Here is a 7,500-nt window from a genome sequence, read left to right as displayed (position 1 = left end):
AGGACATAGTTAGCAAACCACATTACTTTGTCAAAGCTGATCTGCACCTGTACCCTCCAGGCTTTCAAATGATGACTAAAGCATTGTCCTCCCCCACAGAACCATTTGTATGCAATGCCAAAGTGGCAAAACTTCCAACAGAGCAAAATATTTCAAAGGAAATTTGAAGGTGTTATTGCTCAGTGCCATGTGTCCAAACAAGAAGCTCCACTCCCTCCATGCTCTCCTTACCCTGGAGTATGCAGACATCTGTGCAGTTACCTAGACATGGTTTAAAGCCACAGAAAGTACCCCAACAATGCAATACTTCAGTGCCTTTCACACACTTATACCAACAATTGCACAGACAGGGACTAAATGCAGACGTGTCTCAATCAATATCATTAACAAGCGTACCTTTAGGTTGTTTACACAGGATAATGTGCAGGAGTCTTTCCACATCCAGATTATCATAGAAAAGGTCCCATGCCATATCCTAGCAAGCTACAGGTCATCGTCTGTGTCCCACAAAAGTCATACTCATACTTAGACCTATCAGAGTCACTCGCCATTCAACCAAATACTGTACTCATGGGGGACTTTAATTATACCTCTGAAAACTGGGAATCCTACTCAACACCATATTTGCAGGTGCAGAGATTCCTAGATTTTGTAAACACAAACACCCAGGACCAGATAGTGCAGAGGACCTCCAGAGGTGCAAACATATTGGACCTGGTACTCACAAAAATGGGCCTCTGGCTTACCAAGTTTGCAGAAGAATGCAAGCTAGGAGCAATCATAGAAACTCCCCAAGACAGTAACATTTTACAGGAAGGTCAGACAAATGATTGGTACCAAAGCCATGACTCAATTCCAAGAAGTACATCATAGCACCTTTTGAGAAGTCAGGCACCCTAGGAAAGTACCTCATCAATAAAGCACCCCTAAATGTATGCATAGTTGTCAGGAGATTTAAGGACTCAAGTAGATGATAACCTGGCTTTTGATGAACATGTGTCTAAGGTAGTAATAAAGTCATTCTATGTCACTCAAGTTATAAGTAAGGGCATGGCATCTAGGTTCAGAGAAGGCATCATGCCACTATACTCAGCCTCATCAGACCCATCATTGAGCATAATACTCCTATTGGTATGTACCTGGCTAGGCATATACAACTGGAACATACCCAGAAGTTCCTCACAAAGAGAATACAGGGTGTAAACAGACTGCCTTTGCAAATTGACTCAAAGCTCTGTCTCTGTGTTCTGTTTCCCACAGATTACTGACAGGTGATTTATATGTGGCATGCAAGGCATCCTTGTACCCTGAAATGCAAAGAACGCTCAGAAAATGGGTACCTCTCAAAAGTGTTTATTATAAGACAATCCAAATCACATGGAAAGCAAACAAAAACTCCACCAATTGAGGATTAAGCCACCATAAGCATTTACATCCCCAAAATAAACATTAACATGGAACTTCATCAGATGGCAACAAAGAAACATCATATCCTTTAAATACATTAGTTATGTGACATCAATTCCCCCAAAAAGAAAACAAATAAAGTAAAATAGAATGCGTGAATGGGCGTGCCTTCGTTGAAAGTTGGGCGTCGAGCTGGCAACTCGGCACCGTAAAAATCTACTGCCAATTATTAACGGACCGGAGTTCCGCTGTGGCGACCCCTAACCGGGAAAAGCCGAAAGACAACCAGAATGAATAAGTAAAAAGTAACCACAACTCGTACATTATTTTAGAAGTCACCAATAATGATAATGAAACCATGAAAAATATATGTATATATGTAAATGCATCCTATAAATCAACATTTTTAAAAAAAAAAAAAGTGTGTTTTTTGTATATTAAAAGTAGTAAAAAAATGTTTCCATTTCCAGCATATTAAAGCTATAAGTACTGCATAGATGACTAATATAGGTTTTCTATTTTGGTTTTCCCTGTTGGGTTTGCTGGTTGTATATGAGCAAATGCAGGTTATAGAGCTGTTCAAGATGTATTTTTTTATTATTCTCTACTATTTTTTACTACTTTTAATATACAAAAAATATACTTTTTTAAAAAAAAATGTTGATTTATAGGATGCATTTACATATATACATATATTTTTCATGGTTTCATTATCATTATTGGTGACTTCTAAAATATTGTACGAGTTATGGTTACTTTTTACTTATTTATTGTATTTTACTTTATTTGTTTTCTTTTTGGGGGAAGTGATGTCACATAACAAATTTATTTAAAGGATACGATGTTTCTTTGCTGCCATCTGATGAAGTTCCATGTTAATGTTGATTTTGGGGACGAAAACGCTTATGGTGGCTTAACCTCAATTGGTGGAGCTTTTGTTTGCTTTCCATGTGATTTGGATTGTTTTATAATAAACACTTTTGAGAGGTACCCCATTTGCTGAGCGTTCTTTAGATTTCATAGTTTTTGGACTTTCCAGCTTTAATCCTTGTACCCTGCCTTGATGGAACTTTTGCATATCTGCAAAATGAACAGCATCAGAATTACAAGATCCAAGGATATAAAGGTTGCTTACTATTTAAATAGGACACATTGAAGGTATAGATATTTATCTCAAAGAATTCCTAGTCTCTGGAATACTATTCCCACCCATGTAAAGCAGAGCCATTTCTGAACTCTATTGAGTGTTACTCTGACACCTATGTTTCTGAGGGATAGAGGCAGCAGTTAAATCATGCCGTAATATATGTCCCTTAAAAAAAAAAAAAAAAGTACACTCAGGAGGCAGTCACTGGAAGCAGTGAATGATTTTTGGCCAGTGGTATGTGAAGATGAGCAACTAAAGCATTTGTTCCCTTCACATGTTACATTTTCTTATCAGGTATTTAAATTTAAGGGAGTTGTTAGGTTTTAAGAAGGTTTCTTTCCAGGGCCTAATATGGGTTCCTTCTTTTGTGGATGATGTAAAGTATGTTCTAGGATTAAGAACACTTCAGGTAGAAAAATTAATGGTAAATTATTTCGCTCCATGGGAAGGTTTTCATGTGTTTCTTCTGGGATGGTTTATATTGTACAGTGTGGGTGTACTCCTGTGAGGTGGTATATTGAACAGACAAAACATTTGGTAAAAGTTAGAATTCTTGAACATCTGGGACATATTAGAAATAGGAATTTGGATAGCCCAGTAGCTGAACACTTCATTAATGCACATGGGGTTTCTGATGTTAGTTTTATTTTAGTGTGTTGGCTACACCTTTTCTTGCTAGGGTAGGGATTTTTTAGCTAGTTTGTTAAAAATTAAAAACAGGTTCATTCTAAATTATAATACTTTAAAACCTAAAGGTATGAATCTGGATGTGAATTTAAATGTATATGTTATAATATTATTTATATGATGTTTTGTAAATTATTGTATATGGAAAATATTTTACCCTTTTTAAGGGTATGTTTGTTTAAGCAGGTTCTTGTAGTAGATTATTGGGTGATGAGATGATTGTTTAATTGGAGCAGTTTGACATAAAATGGGAATGTCTGATGGCTTATGTTATTCCCTGAAGGCTGTTTGCTGAGGTACCGGAAGCATCATTAAAAGCTGGAGTTTGTTTCCAGTGACTGCCTCCTGAGTGTATTTTTTGAATATTTTGTGTTGCTGTGTGTTTGGATTTGTTCGACATCATGTCTTTGGAAGGAGCATCTGCTCCTGGTATTTTCAGGGTGGATACTAATATGGAGCCTGCTGGCAACAAGGTATTTTTCCAGGAGTGCTTGCAGGAAAGGAAAGACAAACTGGCAGGTATGGATCCCTGCACTGGTTTAAATCTAGGGAATTTTCACAGTCATTTTGAACATCTAGAAAAATATATGGTGAAGGAACTGACTTTATTCTATGATACTATGTTGTTGGACATGTATCTGGAATTGAATATTACCCCTAGGTGTCTCCGTGTAGCTAAACTACCTCCCTATGACTTTACTGATGATAAGGCTGATTTACTGGAGGAGAGGAAGCAAGTTTCTACTCACTATACTCTTGGCTGAATATTTTGGTCAAAAGGAACCAGAGACAGTATGAGAAGGTTCGTAGTAACATTGAGGAGTTACAGGAGGCATTGGCCAAGGAAACAGCTGAACAGCCCTTTACTGAGTGTATGAAAGCGTTAAAGTCTGTTTGGTTAATGTTTTGAAAGAAGTTGTCTATCGGAGGAAAAAGAAACACAACCATGATATAACGGACTTTGGTAAAGATCAAATATTCCTATTGCAAAGAAAACCAGGAAGAAGAGGGTGGGCTATCACCAGAGTTACTGGGGATAGGTCATTCACATCATGTGACTCCAGTCTCATCTGGATCTGAACTGCTGGCTGGGAAGAAGAATGTTTCATTTGAGGACATTAGGCAACTAAATGAGATGGGACAATCACTGCAGAATGATTTTCAGTCCAAGGAGAGAGGCCAGAGTCAGAAAAATTGTGGGGGTAGGAGGGAATAGTGAAAATTACGTTTTTCAGTGATTTAGGGAAGAAGCTACTGTGGACATATCTTAGACAGCATATAGTAAGTACTTTGATAAACAAACTGTGACTGATGCTCATTTTTGTAGTAAAAATGAAGAAAATAGGGTATGTATGCCTTGTCAGCTGCATATTTTATACTTGTCAAATGCCACCATTACTAAAGACCTTGAAATTTTGCTGCTAAAGGGAAGCAAGTTTGTTCCTACTTGTTTTACATCTTTGGCAGATGTTATTTTGGACATTAAAAAGTTCTGTAGATAATTGTATTTACAAGTGTATTTTGAAGGAAAAATAGCACTTGTTGAAACTGATAATGTTAAAATGTTTGATACTGAAGATTCATTGCTTGACATGTCTATACATGAAAATTAATTGGTAGATATTTTTTCTGAAAATTAAGGTGAAGGTGAAGTAGGTTATTTTACATGTTATGGGAAATTAAAGGTGCCTCATTTTTCTTATACTAGTAATTTTATTCCCCCTAAATGTTGTAACATTGTTCAAAGATTTGAAAGGGTACTATGTAAAAAAGTGGAACTTCTTCTTCTTCTTCTTTCGGCTGCTCCCGTTAGGGGTCGCCACAGCAGATTTACTGTTTCCATTTCTTCCTGTCCTCTGCATCTTGCTCTGTCACATCAACCACCTGCATGTCCTCTCTCACCACATCCATAAACCTTATCTTAGGCCTTCCTCTTTTCCTGTTACCTGGCAGCTTCATCCTTAGTATCTTTTTCCCAATATACTCTGCATCCCTCCTCAGCACATGTCCAAACCAACGTAATCTTGCCTCTCTGGCTTTGTCTCCAAACCTTTCAACCTGGGCTAACCCTCTAATATACTTATTCCTAATCCTGTCCATCCTTGTCAGACCCAGTGCAAATCTTAACATCTTCAACTCTGCCACGTCAAGCTCTGACTCTTGCCTTTTTGTCAGTGCCAATGTCTCCATCCCATATAACACAGCTGGTCTCACTACCCTCTTGTAGACCTTCCCTTTCACTCTTACTGGTACTTGTCTGTCACAAATCACTCCTGACACTCTTCTCCACCTACTCCATCCTGCCTGTACTCTCTTCTTCACCTCTCTTCCACACTCACCATTACTCTGAACTGTTGATCCCAAGTATTTAAACTCATCCACCTTCACCAACTCTACTCCCTGCATCCTCACCATTCCTCTATCCTCCCTCTCATTCACACACATATATTCTGTCTTAGTCCTGCTGACCTTCATTCCTCATCTTTCTAGAGCATATCTCCACCTCTCCAGGGTCTCCTCCACCTGTTCCTACTCTCACTACATATCACAATCTCATCTGCAAACATCATAGTCCATGGGGACTCCTGTATGATCTCATCTGTCAACCTGTCCATCACCATTGCAAATAAGAAAGGGCTCAGAGCTGATCCTTGATGTAATCCCACCTCCACCTTAAACGCATCCATCACTCCCACCGCAGACCTCACCACTGTCACACTACCCTCGTACATATCCTGTACCACTCTTACTTACTTCTCTGACACTCCCGACTTCCTCATACAATGCCACAACTCCTCTCTAGGCACCCTGTCATATGCTTTCTCTAAATCTACAAAGACACAATGCATCTCCTTCTGACCTTGTCTGTACTTATCCATCAACACTCTCAGAGCAAACATCGCATCTGTAGTGCTCTTTCCTGACATGAAACCATACTGCTGATCACTAATCATCACCTCCCTTCTTAACCTAGCCTCCAGTACTCTTTCCCATAACTTCATGCTGTGACTGATCAGTTTAATCCCTCTGTAGTTACTACAGCTCTGCACATCACCCTTATTCTTAAAAATCGGCACCAAAACACTTTTTCTCCATTCCTCAGGCATCCTCTCACTTTCCAAGATTGCATTAAACAATCTAGTTAAAAACTCCGCTGCCATTTCACCTAAACACCTCCATGCTTCCACAGGTATGTTATTTGGACCAACAGCCTTTCCATTCTTCATCCTCTTCATAGCTATCCTTACTTTCTCCTTGCTAATCCAATGCACTTCATGATTCACTATCCGCACATCATCCAACCTTCTCTCCCTCTCATTCTCTTCATTCATCAACCCCTCAAAGTACTCTTTCCATCTGCTCAACACACTCTCCTCGCTTGTGAGTACGTTTCCCTTATTATCCTTTATCACCTTTACCTGCTGCACATCTTTACTAGCTCGGTCCCTCTGTCTAGCCAATTGGTACAGGTCCTTTTCTCCTTCCTTAGTGTCCAAACTTTTATACAACTCTTCATACGCCTTATCCTTAGCCTTCACCACCTCTCTCTTTGCCATGCACCTCATCTCCTTATACTCTTGTCTACTTTCTTCATCTCTCTGACAATCCCACTTCTTCTTTGCTAACCTCTTTCTCTGTATACTCTCCTGTACTTCTTCATTCCACCACCAGGTCTCCTTGTCCTCCTTCCTCTTTCCAGATGTCATACCAAGCACCTTTCTAGCCATCTTTCTTACTAGCTCTGCTGTAGTTACCCAGCTATTCAGTTACTCTTCACTGCCACCCAGTGCCTGTCTTAATTCTTCCCTGAACATCACCTCACAATTACCCTTTTCCAATTTCTACCATTTGATTCTTGGTGCTGCCGTCACACTCATCCTCCTCTTCTTGATCACCAATGTCATCCTACAAACTACCATCCTATGCTGCCTAACTACACTTTCCTCTGCCACCACTTTACAGTCTCCAATCTCCTTCAGATTGGCCTTTCTACATAAGATATAATCCACTTGTGTGCATCTTCCTCCACTCTCGTATGTCACCCTATGCTCCTCCCTCTTGTTAAAATATGTATTCATCACAGTCATGTCCATCCTTTTCACAAAATCCACTACCATCTGACCTTCTGCATTCCTTTGCTTAACACCATACCTACCCATCACTTCCTCATCCCCTTTGTAGCCTTCACCAACATGCTCATTGAAATCTGCTCCAATCACCAGTCTCTCACCCTTGGGTACAGTCATCACCACTTTATC

Source organism: Protopterus annectens, chromosome 2.part0 (assembly GCF_019279795.1).
Source record: "Protopterus annectens isolate FY-2018-M chromosome 2.part0, PAN1.0, whole genome shotgun sequence".
NCBI lineage: Eukaryota > Metazoa > Chordata > Ceratodontiformes > Protopteridae > Protopterus > Protopterus annectens.
This window is presented reverse-complemented; position numbering follows the sequence as displayed.